The sequence below is a fragment of the Aedes albopictus genome, chromosome 3 (assembly GCF_035046485.1).
Source record: "Aedes albopictus strain Foshan chromosome 3, AalbF5, whole genome shotgun sequence".
Taxonomy (NCBI): domain Eukaryota; kingdom Metazoa; phylum Arthropoda; class Insecta; order Diptera; family Culicidae; genus Aedes; species Aedes albopictus.
Window position 1 is genome coordinate 100,613,063 of NC_085138.1, and position 18,848 is coordinate 100,631,910.

The following is an 18,848-nucleotide window of genomic DNA, read 5'->3' on the forward strand; positions in this document are numbered from 1 at the left end:
CTTCATCATTAATCATCATTATCATAATCATAATCATTATCATCGTCCTCCTACATCCTTCATTCTTCTTCCTTCATCCTACATCGTATAACCTTTATCCTACATCCTTCATCATTATCATCATCGTCCTTCATCCTACATCCTTCATCATCAACGTCAACATCATCGTAATTCATCATCATCATCCTTCATCCTACATTCTACAGCCTTTATTCTTCATCTTCTACAACCTTCTTCCTTCATCCTTCGTCCTACATCCGTCATTCTTTATCCTTCATCCTTTATCCTCCATCATCTTTCATCAACATCATTATCATCATCATCATCCTTCATGCTTTACTATTCATCATTCGTTATTATCTTCCTTTATCCTCCATTCTTTTGTCACCATCATAATCATCATCACCATCCTTCATTCTTTACTCTTCATCCTTCATCATTAATCATAATTATCATTATCATCATCATCATCATCGTCCTCCTACATCCTTCAGTCTTTATCCTTCATCCTACATTATTTATCCTTCATCCTTCATTATCATCATCGTCATCCTTAATCCTACATCCTTTATCACTTGCCTCATCATCATCATCATCCTTCATCCGACATCCTTCATCATCGTCATCCTTCATGCTTTATCATCATCATCATCATCATCTTCCTTCATCCTACATTCTATAGCCTTCATTCTTCATCTTTTACAACCTTCTTCCTTCATACTTCGTCCTATATTTTTCATTATTTATTCATCATCTTTTACCATCCATCATCTTTCATCAACATCATAATTATCATCATCATCCTTCATGCTCTACTCTTCATCCTTCGTCGTCATCATCCTTCATCATTAATCATCATTATCATTATCATCGTCCTCCTACATCCTTCAGTCTTCATCCTACATCCTATAACTTTTATCCTTCATCCTTCATTGTCATCATCGTCATCATCATCGTTTATCCTACATTCTATAACCTTTATTCTTCATCTTCTACAACCTTCATCCTTCGTCCTACATCTTTCATGCTTTATCCTTCATTCTTTATCCTTCATCATCTTTCATCAACATCATTATCATCATCATGCTTCATGCTTTACTCTTCATCCTTCGTTATTATCTTCTTTTATCCTTCACTCTTTCATCAACATCCTCGTCAACATCATAATCATCATCATCATACTTCATTCTTTACTCTCCGTCCTTGGTCATCATCATCCTTCATTCTAAATTGTATAGCCTTCATTCTTCATCTTCTACATTCTTCTTCCTTCATACTTCGTCCTACATCCTTCATTATTTATCCTTCATCCTTTATCCTCCATCATCTTTCATCAACATCATAACCATCATTATCATCCTTCACCATTAATCATCATTATCATTATCATCATCATTTTCATCGTCCTCTTATTTCCTTCAGTCTTCATGCTTCACCTATAACCTTTATCCTACATAATTCATCATCACCATCGTCCTTCATCCTAGGGGAAATGGGGGTAATATGAACACCCTAAGCGTTTTTGGTCGTGTCCAATAGAAATATGACAAAATCTTTATTTTTTACCGTGTAATATCGTAGATGGTAATATATTCCAAGAGTTCTGGAAAGAAATATTAATAAAAAATACAGTTTTCTTACATTAATTTCGATTACAAAAAATGCAAGAAAACAGAGTCATGAAAAATAGTGTGGGTAAAATGAACATTCGATGGGGGTAAAATGAAAACGTCTTCAAAAACAAGTTGAAATGTATAATTTCGATATATTCAAGTGTAGGCCAACAAATTTAATATAAACTTTATATGCTACACTTTTCAAACTTTTGATATATAATTTGGAATGGGCTGGAAAAAATATTTGTAAGAACCCGATTTAATTCACCTATGGTGAACAGAACCCTTCTTACACTTATTAAAACTATTGTTGTATTATTTTTGTTGTTATTGTTATTGTTTATTTTAACTTCAAATTTTGAAAGAGGGAAAAACCCCTTTGAGTGATTTCAACATACCAAAAACGAAATCTTTCTCAAAGAGGCACAAAACCTCTTTATCTTTTCAAACAACATTACAATAATAACTTAAAATTAAAGGCTCACACGGCAGTAGCCATAGCAGAGCCACAATCTTGAAGGAGGACAGCATGCCACATCGTGAAACGAATCTTCAGAAATCCAGAAATCCTTGTGGGGGAGAGGGTAGGGGTCAGGGATTCACCAAAAACGAATCTTCAAGGCTGAAAATAAAGTATACCAAAAAAAAGCGAAACAGTATCAAACGGAATATGCAATCTCATTTATAAATTTGAATAAAAGTTTTAATATGGTTTCATTTTTTGAGCCCAAAATATCCCGTATAGATACAGGAATTGGAAAACCTGCTGCAATAATGCTCTCAAACAATATTTTCCTCGGTACAATAAACCGAGAACAATTAATTATAATGTGATCAATGTCTTCATAGGATATGCCACATTCACATAAATTTGTATCATTTATATTGATGCGATACAAATGACTATTACAAATATAGTGATTGGAAATCAATCTTGAAAATGTGCAAATGAAATTTCTACTCCCAGATACATTTTTGAACCAAGGAAAATTATTCACTTTGGGACATATTGAATGACACCACCGCCCTTTATCACTAGAATCCCAATTGATTTGCCAGGTATTTAAAGAATAATTTCTAAGATTTGGAAAATATTCAGAAGCAGAAATATCACGATTATAAAGTATACCACAAGTAACCCCAAATTTTGCCAATAAATCCGCCTGTTCATTGCCATAAATATTACAATGTGCAGGAATCCAATCAAATTTTATAACATATCCTCCAGAATGCAAATCAAATAATATTTTTTTCAACATCAACATGATGTGATGTGATTTGTAATTGAACTTGATAGTATTCAAAGCACTCAGACAACTGAAACTATCAGAGCAAATAATGTAAAAATTTGGCGGGCAATCCTTGATCATGCTACATGCAAAATACAAGGCAATGAGTTCTGCTACAAAAATAGAACACGGAGATTGTAATTTATAAAAATGAGCTAAAAATAAATTATATACTCCAAAACCTGCGATGTCATTAATCAAAGAACCATCTGTGAAATACATTTGTGAAGGGCTGATTCCATCAAATTTACGTTCAAACAGTAAATTTGCAAAATGCGGATGTAGAAATTTTGGTATTTGACGCAATTCATAGAATAGGGACAAGTCAATTAATGGTTCATAAGTATGAATGTTTAATTTAAAATCATAAAAATCATTCGAATGCACATGTAAAAGATTTTGATTTAAACAGTGAGTAAAAGAATCCGACATTCTATTTGTAGGATTAATTTGGTATAACGACTCTAAAGTACTTATGATTTGATGATTATTCGCAAAACAATTTGTCAAAAATTTACAGTTCATCTCCTGAAAACGAATTTTTAGTGGAACAATACCGGCAAGAACTTCTATAGATTGAGTATGGGTGGAATTCATTAGTTTTAAACAAATTCTCAAACAACGGTATTGTATTTTTTCAAGTTTGGAAAAATGAGTTTGTACAGCACTACCAAAAGTAAAACAACCGTATTCCATTACTGAACGAATAATGGTTTTATATAACGTTATTAAATCAGAAGGATTTGCACCCCACCAAGTGCCTGTAATTGTACGAAGAAAATTAATTCTTCTTGAACAAACTTTTTGAATGTATATAATATGAGTGTTCCAATTCAATTTAGAGTCAAACCAAATACCAGGATATTTATATTCATCAATTTGATCTATTTGAAGTCCATTCAGAAATAAATTAATATTTGTGGTAGAACGTTTTCTGGAAAACACAATAAATTTGGTTTTTTGAACTGAAAATGAGAATCCATTGTCATGAGCCCACATATCCAAATTATCCAAAGCACATTGCATAAAATGTTCAATAACATCTCTATTTTTTCCACGTATGGAAAGAACATTATCATCAGCGAATTGAAGCAAAAAGCAACCATTAGGAATAATAGATGCCATATCACTAGTGAATAAATTGTATAAAAACGGACTCGAGCATGATCCCTGTGGAAGGCCGAAGTAACAATATCGTATTATTTTGGAAGAGTTATTATGAAAAAAATGCATAATTTTAAATGAGAATAAATTATATATAAAGTTTGAAATCATATTTGGAATTTTCAAATTGTTCATTTTATTGAACAACAAATCAATCAGGACAGAATCATAGGCTCCAGAGACATCTAGAAAAGTAGAAACTACATCTTGTTTTTGATTAAATGTAAGTTGAACTTGCGTTGCTAAAAGTGAAACACAGTCACGTGTACCACGACCCCTTCTAAATCCAAACTGAGACGGAGAAAAAATATTATTTTCTTCAGCCCAAAATTCAAGACGATTTAAAATCATTCGCTCCATAAGTTTGCGTAAACATGATAACAAACTGATAGGTCTTCTGCTATCAGCTAATGAAGGATCTCTACCAGGTTTAAGAATACTTATTACTTTGATTGAGCGCCATTCAACAGGAATGATATTTTGAAACAAAAAGCTGTTGTATATCGAAAGTAAATGAAGTTTACCTTCATCAGGCAACATTTTCAAAACAATGAATTTCATGTTATCAATACCTGGGGCTGTATTTTTAGTAATAGATAAAGCCAAATTGAACTCAGCCAAGGAGAATGGATCACAAAGCTCAGGAAAATAATTTAAAGATTTTGATTTATAATTTACTAATGGAGCAACAAAGTCTGGGCATATTTTTGAAGCAAACTTTTCAATCCATTCTTCTGAATATTCCAAAACAGTAGGAACATTAGAATTATAATTTCTTAAATTTCGTGCTACTGACCACAAAGTAGACAATGAAGTTTCACTGTCCAGGTTTTCTACAAAATTTCTCCAATAATTTCTCTTTTTGAATTTAGTAAGTCTAGTAAACTGGGCTTCAGCTTTACAATACAATAAATAGCTATCTCTGGAGCCTGATCTGCGAAAGTTTTTAAAAGCATCAGATTTATTTTTCAGTGAATTGGAACACTCACTATCCCACCAAAAAGAAGGACGTGCCTTTTAACAGTACCCGAAACACATTTTTTAGTTTGAGATTTACGCAAACTATCAATTAGTAAATTTGAAAAGCTCTTATAATTGTCAATTGGTGAAGCTGAATCTACACTATTTATTAACGAAATAGATATTAAATCAGAAAATTTTGTCCAATTCACATTTTTGCACAAATCATAAGTACAAGGCTCATTGATTAATTGATTTTGAACGGGAATGTGCATTCGAATCAAAATAGGTAAATGATCACTGCCATTTGGATCATTGATAGTAGACCAAGAAGATTGCAATGCCAAACTATTCGAACAAAGTGAAAGATCAATACATGAATGATTACTAGGAGGCACAGCCACTCTAGTAAATGAACCATCATTGAGAATATTTAAATTAAGGTCATCAATCAAATCCATTATTAAGGAACCCCTACCATCGATTTTATCACTACCCCAAGCGAAATTATGGGCATTAAAGTCTCCTAATATAAAAAATGGAGAAGGGACTTGTTGCAATATACTTGTAATTTGTGTTAAACAAAAACTAGCATTTGGAGGAATATAAAAACAAACAATAGAAAAATTGAATTTTTCTTTTTTGATTGATATAGCTATAAATTCTATCTGGGACTGAGGTAACAATGGTAAATCTAAGTATTTAAATTCAATATTATTGTGAATTCCAATCAAAACTCCACCAAATGATAATTCCCTATCTTTACGCAATATATTGAAATTAGGAATACGAAAATATTTAGTAGAAACTAACCATGTTTCATTTAAACAAAATATGTCGATATTATAATTAGTTAAAAATGCTTTTAATCTATCTATTTTCGGAATTACACTACGACAATTCCATTGTAAAATGTGAAGCTCATCACTAATATTATTGGACGCCATTAAGATGAAAATAATGAAGAAATGAGGGGTCCAAATGTGTTCAATTTATCCAAAAGGGAAGCCAAAAATGGTAAAACTAATTTAATGATATTTTTCCAAAAATCACTTAATCCCAAAAAATTAACAAGCTCCTCCAAAATTCCCAGAATTGAGCTCTTTGGATTTTCATCAGAAATATCATTTGAATTTTTATCATTTGTGTTAGGCACATTATCGGAATCAATTTTTTGAAACCCAGGAATATTCTTGGAAGAAGAACGAAGAGGTGGAAAGTTTTTATCATTTCCACGTATGTGTGAATGGCTCGCTTGAGTCTAACGCTATTGTATTGCACCGATTTCGAACTTATTTCTACGTGAAATATACTGAATATATTTATCATTCAAGTTCTTATTGCTTAGTGCTTCTGTACTCGACCTGTGCGTAAACGAATCGAGTATTTGGACTTACAAGGATACCGGAATTATTAAATAAATAAGTGTAATTTTGTTGAAGCCACAGTGAGTTACAAACGTAATGGATAACCAGTGTAAGAAATGCTCCACAGACATTGATACTTTGAACTGTCTTTACACTGTTTGTGAGGGGAGATGCGCTAAAAAGTTCCACGCTACGTGTGCAGATATAACTGAGGACCAATTGTGTTCACTATCCAAAAATATCGTTTGGATATGTGACGAATGCATATTCGAGTTCCGTGAGGCCAGAGATCGCATTCCTGAAACTCCTAAGGCGCTACCGTCAGATAGCTCGTTTACAGCCGATCTAGAGGAAATTAAATCACAAATTGTAATAATGAACCATTCGATCACTAAATTGTCTATTGCTATCACATCATCCACGTCATCTGCAACTGCACAACGGCACTCAACACGTCTCAGCTCAACACCAATCAAATCACCGCAGCAACCGCCAAACAATACAAGTGTATGTATGTCCAATAGCTCGCAGTCGCACTCGCCTAAGCACACTTCTAATGAGTCGTTTTCGCTGCTTTTAACGAACATCGACCGACGGGTGACAGAAAACGACATTGCTCTGTTGGTATCGCAGTCTCTTTGTGCTCCAGAACCCGAGTGTTTGAAAGTAACAAAATTAGTCCCTCGTTATAAAAGTTGCGATGAACTAGATTACATTTCGTTTAAAATTGTGTTAGCCAACCGTTGGAAGCTGCTAGCCATGACTGCAACAACCTGGCCACGCGGAATAAAATTTCGAGAGTTTGTTCGTAGGAACAATGATCTATGGATGCCACCAGCGCTAAGGAATGAAACAATTTAATGCTCAAAATCCTGTATATGAAACCAAATATGTATAGTTGCATGATTGCAAAACCCGTATAATCTGCAGTTATTGTTCTTGAAAAATGTTTTGTTAGCTTTATTGATATTTGTTAATGTGATGTGTTTGTTTTAGTTTTAATAATAATTTGATGAACAATAATGATGAATTGTAAACTGAGTGTTATAGTCCTGTGTTTTTGTCTTAAGCCGCATCTTAGATTTAAACAAACCATAATATTAAGTAATACCGTCTGTACAGGTAACCTGAAGACGATGTAAATAAATAAATAAATAAATAAATAAAAGAGGTAGATGGTTGGGGTTCAGAAATATTGTCTTTGACAGCGGATTTTATGTTAGATCTTTTTCTTTTACTAGGAGGTTTGTAAACAAAATCATTACCGTCATGAAGTGATTCAATACCTTCTTCATCTGGTAAAATTTCAAATGCATTGGGAGAAGAAATATCATCAAAAGATTTCATAGTTTCAGCATATGAAACCTTATTTTTGTGTCTTATTTTTTGGTTGTGCTTTTTTTGATTTTCAATATAAACAGCACATTCTTTCAAAGAACTGTGCGTTTGTTTACAATAAATACATACATCCGATTTTTTAGCACAATCGGATGATGAATGTGACTCCCCACATTTTGACCATTTTTGTTTGTTTTATATCCTTCAAAAGAAGAATATTAAAGATGTAGACAAGTCCAAGGCTTGTGCAGTCTCCCTCTTCTGTGGTCCAATGTCCACCAGTACTTATACTACCTTAGGTAGACATAATGAAACATACCTAGACATTTAGGTACTGTAATGAATAGTATTTTATGTAGGTAGATATCCTATGCACACAATCATTAGGTAGACACTACAGTCCTTTCCCCTTTAGAAAACTTCAAAAAATAACATTCATTACCAAAATAATGATAGCACAAATAAACTGACTTTCAAAGACCATATCTGTTCGCTAACAAAACTACAAAAACAAAAAAACGATTTTGCTATCCCAATATCAGCAACTTTACCAAAAAGTACAAATAACACAAATCCATTCACCAAAACATAACATATGACAATTCCGCCACAAAAGCACAATTTCGTTCACCACAAAAAATAACATTTCGTTATTACCAAAACAAAAAGACACCATCGGCCAAAAAGAACATTCTGATCACAACATAATGGCAATTCTACCAGAACAATTCCGTTCTCCACAAAAATAACAATTTGTTATTACAACATCCTGAAAACCAAAAGGAAATAATTTCGGAATAACTCAAAAGAAATTACAAGTTCCTTGATCCTCGTCGCCACTTTTATATCCTTCAAAAGAAGAATATTAAAGATGTAGACAAGTCCAAGGCTTGTGCAGTCTCTCTCCTCTGTGGTCCAATGTCCACCAGTACTTATACTACCTTAGGTAGACATAATGAAACATACCTAGACATTTAGGTACTGTAATGAATAGTATTTTATGTAGGTAGATATCCTATGCACACAATCATTAGGTAGACACTACAGTTTGTTCGAACAAAAACTCGAAGTATGACCGAAAAGAAGACATCGATCAGCTTTGGATAGTAAAGTCTCACGCTGAAAATAACTTGTCCAACTTTTACATAATCCGGAAGAACGGATCCAGAAAAAGTAATTTTTATACAATCAGAATGTTCATATTTTGAATCATTCCCAGTAAACAATAATTTTGATAAACGAACACAATCCAAAACCGTAACAGATGAAATGGATTTGTTCTTGAAAAAACCTGAGCCATGATTGACAACATCTTCACAATCCAAAAACTCATCATAAATTATTCCATTAATTTCGCATGAATCGCTAGGAGCATTTTTTTTTTTTTTTTTTCCACATCTGTAGAGCCTTTTAACCACTGCGTCCATTATTTAGGAATATTGTGGTATGACCCATATTTAATTTGGTGCTAGTCAAATATCCTGTCACAATTGAGCTGTGATGGACAATGGTTGATGTAACACCTGATCCCAACTAGGCACAACTCGTTTTATGAAGTTTATTACCCTGTTGGGATTACTTCGCCAAATTACCAAGGGCTCTAGAAACCCTTTACCAAAAACCGCCAATCTCTGATTGGATAGTACTCCACAGTTGCAGAGTAAATGTTCAGCAGTTTCGTTTTCCGTTTGACAGAAACGACACTCGGAGGATTGGATTTTTCCAATCTTACTTAGATGATATTTACTCGGGCAGTGACCAGTCATCAGACCAGTAATTACCCTGAGATCTTTTTTGTTTAGGTTTAATAAGGACCTGGCTTTTTCTGCACTGGGTTTTATAAACCTTTTCGCTTGCTTGGATGTATCCGTGGCATTCCAATTAGATTCTACCGTGGACATTTCCCAAGTTTTTAGTTTCATCCGGAGAGCACACTCAGGAACTCCACAGAAAGGTTCAGGGCCTACAAAGCTTGATGCTGCACCCTGTCTGGCTAAATTGTCGGCGTTTTCATTTCCCAGAATTCCACAATGACCGGGCACCCAGTATAAAGTTACCTCGTTCCTACTGGCCAATTGCTTCAGAGAAATAATGCATTCCCACACTAGCTTTGATTGACAAGTAAAAGCCTTAAGCGCATTTAGAGCCGCCTGACTGTCCGAAAATATACAGATCTTAGCAAACCTATAATTTCTTTTCAGACAAATGTTGGCACACTCTAGAATGGCTTGAACTTCTGCTTGAAATACAGTGGGACTGCATCCCATTGGTATAGCCTTACTGATACCAGGGCCGAAAACACCGGCTCCTGTATTTTCACCCATCTTGGACCCATCAGTATAAAATACAATAGAACCTGGACGTAAACTTGGCCCACCAGCATCCCAAACATAGCGACATGGTTTCACCACTTTGAAGGGAACATCATAGTTGGTCTTTGTTATCATCCAATCTTCTACTGTTTTTATGTCCATGTTTAATTTGAAGTCTTTGATGATCCTCAAATGTCCCACAAGATCCCCATCTAGTACATTATTGTAACGGATAAACTGCAGGGCACTTTTTGCCGCTTGTAGTTTAACAAATTGATGCAAAGGCAGTATATTGAGAAGGGCATCCAAAGCAACTGATGGAGTGCTTTTCATTGCTCCTGTAATCGATATACAAGCAAGTCTTTGTAGCTTACCTAGCTTCCCTTGAGAGGTTACCTCGTTTGTTTTGGGCCACCAAACAAGTGAAGCATAAGTAATCTTAGGCCGGACTATCGCAACATAAATCCAGTGAATGATGTTTGGTCTAAGACCCCAGGTTTTTCCTAGGGCTTTGCTGCAGACCCAAAGGGCATTCGTACCCTTAGTTAAAACATTGTTTAAATGTGAATTCCAATTCAGTCTTTTGTCCAAAGTTACCCCAAGATGTTTAACTTCTTCCGAGAACTGAATTTGAACTCCATTTAAAGAAGGCTCAATAAGATTTAGTTTCAACCTTCGAGTAAAAGGTACTATTACAGTTTTTGAAGGGTTTACGTTCAATCCCTCCTCTCGGCACCATTTGAGGGTAACATTCAACGCAGATTGTAGCCGGCTGGATATCGTGTCGTCATATTTTCCACGTACCAGAATAGCTACATCATCTGCGTATCCAATAACCTCAAAACCTTGATTAATAAGCTGTTTAAGGAGTTCGTCCACTACCAAAGACCACAATAAGGGCGATAGTACTCCTCCTTGAGGACAGCCCTTCACAGATCTGACTGATAGTTGCGCACTTAATTTCCTTCACAGATTTGTATTTTTTGTAAACCTCAGAGGAAATCAATAAAACATTAATTGGCCTCTCTTTCTTACGAAAAAATATTGCAAACGGTCCAGGGAAACTAGGTGGATAAACCTTCACACGAAAAGGTTTAACCAATGAAGATGTTTCAAGCAAATGAGCATTATCTTTTGACCCCCCCCCCCTCCCCCTCATCAGTCTCCATGTAGGAAACTCAAAAATGAAGGTCTGTTTTGTGAACTGTGGGATCAGGATACAATAATGTAAAAGGTAATAAATAAATTATACTTGCGGCTCTTCAATACAAACGAACAAACTTCAACAAATCCAACGTCGAACCAAAACGGAAAACTTGAATTCTAGGAACCAAAAACTTGCAACTTCAACCGCAACACTTGAATGAATCCAAAAACAGGAATCCTGCACCGAACGCAACAGCAATGGAATCTCAGAAAACGGAAACGATCCAGCAATGGAACACCAAATTAACTCTTCAACCGCAACACTTGAACAAATCCAGCAATGGAAAGAATCCTCTGTTCGAATCCGCAATATCACAAACGCCTCAAGAAATATGTGAATCTCGGAAATTATTTGGGTCTGAAAAGAAGAAAAAAAAAAATGACACGAGCAGAAAAAAACCGTTTAACCTGGTCAAGGCCTACTTACCGAGTATGTGTTGTATTATTTGTATTTAACATATTTATTTTGTGTGATGGACCAAAAGCTCTAGAAAATATTGTGGATTTGGCATCTAGTGGATTGGTTTCCAAAATGACATAATGGATCATGGACTAAACTACCAGAAATGCCAGACACCTTGTAGAATCTTGTGTGAAATTTTTAAAAAATAGCTTACATATTCTGGAATATTGTATCTTTTGTTAACTGCCAAAAGATCTTGAATCGATTAACAAATGGATAAGAAAATCAGCGATATACACTTTGTCTAATATCTCTTAATCAGTCGAACAAATTAGCTCCGAAGTACTTGGTATTCACGGTTATGGTGTAAGAAGGACAAAATTAATATATCTACTATGCTAATCAGTTTTGGAATTAGCTAGTTATTTTGGCTGTCCAGTTCTTGCATTTTCCCACAATATATAAATTCAAAGCTCTCATTTAACATATTGTTAGTTTTCATAGAATTCCTGTTTATTTGTAATTTGTTATTTATAATTTTATTGAAAACAATAACCTGCTATTATACACTTTATATGAGGTCACTATTATTGATTGAAGAATAATTTCCCATAGACTGGTCAAAAGCTCATGCAAGATAACAAACGAATATAATAATAAAAGAAAAAAAATATTGGAATACTCTTCGAAAGATATCTCAGTAACCAAATGCCCAAACGAAAAAAAATTTCAAGGCCTTTTACAAGGATACTGTAGCTTTCATTTGGTGCTAAGAGAAACCCAAATCGGTTGACAGGCGGCTGAGATATTTATTATGATACACTTAGTCAAAAATCTCTCAAAAGGTTAACCTGTATTACTCCCAAGTACTCTTTGAAAGATATTTCGATAACCAAATGTCCAATCCTAATAAAATTGTATAGGGTTCTACTAGGATGTAGTAGCTTTCAATTGGTGCCAAGAGAACCCAAATCGATTGACACACGGCTGAGATATTTAGTATGATACACTTTGTTAAAAATCTCAAAAAGTTTAGTTGTATAACTCCTAAGTACTCTTCGAAAGATATCTCAGTAACCTAATGTCCAATCGAAATAAAATTTCAGAGCGTTCTACTAGGATGTTGTAGCTTTCAGCAGCCAAGAAAACTCAAATCGGTTGACAGACGGCTGAGATATTCATCAATATGCTAAATGTCAAAAATCTCAAAAAGCTAACCTATATTACTTAAAAATCTCTTCGAAAGATATGTCGGTAACCAAATGTCCGATCGTAATAAAATTCAATAGGGTTCTACTAGGATGTTGTAGCTTTCATTTGCAACTAAGAGAATCCAAATCGAATATCAGACGACTGAGAAACGTGCGTGACTTTTTTTGTAACATACACACACACAGACATTTGCTCAGTTCTTCGAGCTGAGTTGATTGGTATATGAGACTCGGCCCTGCGGGCCTCGGATCGAAAGTCGGTTTTTTTGAGCGGTATTTATACCCTTCTTATGGGTGTAAGAAGGGTAAAAATGTACTAAAATAAGCGATTTTTTGGATAAAAATCTTATTTTATGAGCGCATTTTTTTTTCTTAACTTTTTGCACTAGTTGTGTCAAAATATGTGCAATAGTTTTAAATATACCAAGTTTGCACAAAATTTTATAAATCATGGGTAAAGTTTGAACCAGCTGTTCATTTTACCTTCAAGTCGTACTGGTTTTAAAGTTGTTCTAAAAATTGTATTGAAAGCGTTGCCTATTTTTTTTTTCAACTGAATATTATCTTTTGGAAATACATTATTGGAATATGAGATCACACATGTCATAATTTGTGAAAAAAAATATACGAATTGGCCCTAATTTAGATAAGCTCTATTTTACATCAGAGCATATTTTTTTGTGTGGGTTTTGATATTTTCGTCATAATCAAGTGGTTTATTTAATTTTTAAGCTCAAGATCAGCAGAAGTATAATGTTTTACGTTATCACACAGAATCCAATCGTTAAAACATGCAGAAATACACTAATTTCTGTAAAACCACACCCTGTTCATTTTATCCCTTGTTCATTTTTTCCACAATTCCCCATCATCATCATCATCGTCATTCTTCATCCTATATCCTTCTTAATCATAATCATCCTTCGTCATCATAATCATCCTTCATCCTACATTCTTTAGCCTTCATTCTTCTACAACCTTCTTCCTTCATTCTTTATCCTTTGCAGCTTACCCTCTCGGGGTAATTCGTTGTTAGCTTCCACTCTCGGGGGAATTCGCTTTACTGATGCAGCTTACCCTCTCGAGGGAATTCGCTTTAATGATGCATCTAACCTCTTCGGGGGAATTCGCTTTACAGATGCAGCTTACCCGCTCGGGGGAATTCGTTTTTCTGTTGCAAATTATTTATTTTTTGCCACTCTTCTTCGGTAATGACAACTAATAAAGCCTTGAATCAAACTTCAAACGCATTTTAACAAGTTCACAAAAAACAGTGAAGCACCTTTTCTATGTGCTCTGTCTATACATAAAATGTACCGAACCCATTTCATCCTGTTACAACGATCAATCTAATCTTACACCTACAAACCGCCGAAAACCAACGCTTCAAAATAAAACGAGACTGCAACTTCTGCCACATCGAGCGATCCAATCTTACACCTGCAAACATGCAAATTACAACTATAGACCAAAAACTGCCAACATCTCGTATCCGGAGAACATCCAGTGACCACTCGGTCACCGGCCGCCATCAAAATCACGCCATGGAACCAGTACCTGCTTTCGGTAAAAAAAAAAACAGCCCATCCTGTAGCAAATGTCAAATAAACATTCATAGCAGGATGGAACCAGAACCCGTCACTGCCAGACCGGCTTCTCCAAACGATAAGTAAAATTAAACGCATCAAAACAAAACAAAAATCACTCATACTGCACTAGCTTCGCACACCACGGCGTGTGTATGGGAAAAGTTTATAACAAAAAAATAGGCATCGTCAAATTTTTCGCTATTCAAAAATAGAGGCTTTCAGCTTTCATTTGCAGGGTCCCTCAAAAAAATCCACCGAGGGATCCCGAACAACTTTTTCAGAATACTGTTTTCCCCATACAAAATGCACGGTTCCAAATTAATCCCTATTTCTGCTTAACAAACATACCCAATTTTTGTATGAAAAAGTTCCCCCGATGGAATATTTCGATGTTGGGCTCGAATGAAAGCTGGTAGCGTCAACTTTCACGTAGCGTAAAAATTAGCGATGCCCATTTTTTTGTAATAAATTTGTTCTACCAGACACACCGTGACACCACCGGCACATATTTGCAGCTACGGAAGCTTCACAATCACAATGTAAACGGATACTTTGTCCCGCTTCCTGTCGCCGCTACTTTTCTATCGGATGCGGTCGAATTCAGTGTGCGGTGGACGCGTCGTGGATCGAGTCGGTTCCGAATTTTTCGCTTCCCGTCGGCGCTAGTTCCCAATACACTTTAAGGTGAAACGGGACGCCGTGTTATTTTTCCTATCTTGCCTCTCTTTCTAACAATTTGCCTCGCGATTTTGAAGATGGTAATCTCGAGACCTATCGCACTGAAGATGCTGAAAACCAATCAGCATATGCACTGCAAGTGAGCATACACAATGATAAGTTTTTGTTGCAAAATATGAAGTAGAATCTGAGATTACCATCTTAGTAGCAACAGAGCAATGGCGGATATTTTCTCGACCGTCCCGTCCGCCCTTAAGTTGATAATAAATATTTTCTTTCATTTTTTGCATTCACACAAAAGAGTGTAAAGTTAGTTCGGGCTCGCCGGTCGAAAAAAAAAAATCCGGGCGCCGACAAGAGAGTCGCGTTCAGTGTATTTCTGTGTGGAATAGACTAAAGGTTTCTGCTCCCTAGTGAAGTGGAGACGCGCGATAGAATTTTCTTTTTGGCTAGTTTTTGCGTCGAAAAGTGGTCGGTTGTTAACGTCGGTTTGTGTATATTGATCCATTGTCAAATCATATCACCAACCATAGGTGACTCCCGGACTGATTAATGTACCTTACCCTACTAACAAAAAAATCCTTCCGGTCTTTTTAACAACGTTTGTCTTACTAACATTCCCTTCCTTCCTCGATGACCGTAAGGACGTGGCCGGCGCCGTTATTGACCTTAATAAAGTTGAGAGCTCTCGAACTGTGTACATTGAGAATAGTAAGCTAGTCCCAAGCCCTATTCATTGGTTCCTTGCGCAATTTCGATTGCTCTGGTCAATCACGGAGTAGCAACTACGAATTGTGCGGTCATCTATGCTCATGCTCATGCTCATGCTCCAGTCGCCGCTACTTTTCTATCTTAAGGCCACAACACGGGAGCTTACCTACCGGCTGTGCCATTGTAGTGTCCGGAGGGACACTTCCGAGTTCATCAGCCGAATCCTGCAGCCGAACAGCACGCTCACGAGGAGTAGCAAGACCTTCTTGCACAAAATGCTTTACAAGACTTACGTTTCATTTCGTGTTGATCGTTTACTTTGTTTTGCGGTGGTGCATAACCGCAACTGATGCTATATGCCCTATTCATCTTTTTCTCAGTATCTCTCTCAACCCCTACATTAAGCAGCACAAAATGGCTGCAAAATGGTGCGTTAAGCACCTGCTAGGAGCGTCCAACTTAGCTGTGGTCCTCACAAGTTCCTACACTCAGCGAAAAAAACTAGCGAAATTCATCGGAATACCTTATGAAAATTTGCTATAACTAATTCTTATGGATGACTTAAGAATACCTTATGAAAATTTATCGTGCTTACTATGACAAATTTCATAAGATAGACTTATGAAAAGAACAAAAAAAATCTTAAAATGATGCAGACTGGACTCGATCCATGAACGTCGGGATCACCGAGCCCGTGTTTTATCCACACGGCTACCGACGCTTGAGAATACCATGTTGCTAAACATGAATAAAAGCCAAGCTGTGAGACGATTTTACGCCATAGAGTGACCTTATGAAATTCATCTGAATCATTATGAATTATTTAAAGGCCGTTTCATAAGTCGGGCCTTATGGAAATCTTAAGGTTATTTGGCTGAGTGTACCGCATGCTTCCACGGGCCAATCGATGACAAAGACCGCCAGCTAAAAGTTGTGTGCTTAATTGGTGGTGCAGTCTGGGCACTGTAGTGGGTAAGATTAGAATATTAATTCATGTTGTTGAATTTAGTTCTGTGTGTATCGAAAAAGATACATACGCACTATTTGTGACATCCCTGAGCGAATCAGCGTGGAAACGGCATAAAATAGCAAAACTTAACGAAGGTTTGCTGCAACTGTCTGAAGCGAGACCATGAGCGGGACGGCACATTGAGCCGAACCCAATGCGAGAACGGCGACGCTAGTTCGGTGGCTTGGACAAGAAAGCTCCGATTTTAGCCGAGTCGATGGAAGAAAAAAAAGCAGCGGAGCTCGGATGAAAACGAACAGGTCATTCTGGTTACCATTGCAGTAGCGACAAGATGTGATTTCTAATATCATCTTTCGTTACGACAATGGCGCAGCCGGTAGGATTTTTGGTGAAACTTTTGAGTGCATAATTCTATATTCGTAAATGTTATCGCGTTTAGAAATGTAATTTTGTTGGTAGTGCATGGAGTTGTGAAGGGGTTGGGAATTTTGAAAGGGAATTTGTTGTGGGCGTGTGGTGGGAATGTATTGACGGAGGCGTGGATTAGTGACCGCAAGGGAAGGGCGCTTTAGAAGAGGGCGCAATTGTGTCGCGAAGGAGAGCATGGAAGATGGGTGGAAGTGTAGCGGAAATAAATGAGATGGCTTAGAAACAAGAAGTGCGACGTCGTGAAATGGGAGCAAATGGGTCGCGAGGTAATAAATAGATGAAGTGAGAGAAAGAGCGAGAAAGATGGGAGATTTTGGAAAATAAATTGTGACGCAGCGAAAATGGTAAATGAAAAAATGATGAAGCGAGAGAAAAAGCAACGGATTGACAAAAAATGAATCGAGAGAAAAACGAAAAAAAAGAGATGTCTTTGAAAAAAAAAAATAAAGCGGGAGAGAAAAAGCAAAAAAAAAGATGGCTTGGAAAAAATGAAGCGAGAGAAAAAGCAAAAAAAAAAAAGATGGCTTGGAGAAAAAAATGAAAGGAGAGAAAAAGCAAAAAAAAAGATGGCTTGGAGAAAAAAAATGAAAGGAGATAAAAAGCAAAAAAAAAAAGATGGCTTGGAGAAAAAAAAAAGAAGCGAGAGGAAGAGCAAAAAAAGAAGAGATGGCTTGGAGAAAAAAAAAATAAAGCGAGAGAGAAAAAGCAAAATAAAAGATGGCTTGGAAAAAAAAATGAAGCGATAGAAAAAGCAAAAAAAAAAGATGGCTTGGAAAAAAAAATGAAGCGAGAGAAAAAGCAAAAAAAAAGATGGCTTGGAAAAAAAATGAAGGGAGAGAAAAAGCAAAAAAAAAAAAAGATGGCTTGGAGAAAACAAAATGAAGCGTGAAAAAAAGCAAAAAAAACAATGAGGTGGAAAAAGAGAAAGGAAAAAAATGCTTTGACTTGGAAAAAATGCGACATCTTAAAAAAAATGAGTCGAACAAGGAAATGAAAGTAAGAGAGATTGACATACCCTGAGAAAAAGGTTGAGAAAAGAGCGAACAAAGGAATGGCGAAACACACGAGAAAGTTGTCGTATAAAATGTCAAATAGAAACAAAAATTGAACAATAGGAAAATCATATTAATATAAATTGGGCGAGTAAGAACAAATTAAAACTATAGGATCAAAACAAGATTCGGATGGCAACTGGACTAAATTTGGATTGAATTTGGATTGGAATAATATTGAAATTGGATTGGATTTTAATTGGGTATTTTTATCGGATTTGCGTTGTTTTAGGATTGGACATAAACTTGATTTGGATTAGGTTTGGATTAAAACTGGATTGGATTTGAATGGAATTAGTCTCAGTTTAGCTTATTGGATTGTATTGGATTTGGATTTCAATTGGAATCGGATTTAATTTGCATTGGCATTCCATTGAAATTAGATTGGATTCGAATATGAATTTGGATTTGGATTGAATTTGGATTAGATTTGGATTGGATTTGACTTGGATAGGATTTGGATTGGATTCGGATTGGATTTCTATTGAATTTGGATTGCTTTTGAATTGTATTTGTATTGGATATGGATTGGATTTGAATTGGATTTAGATTG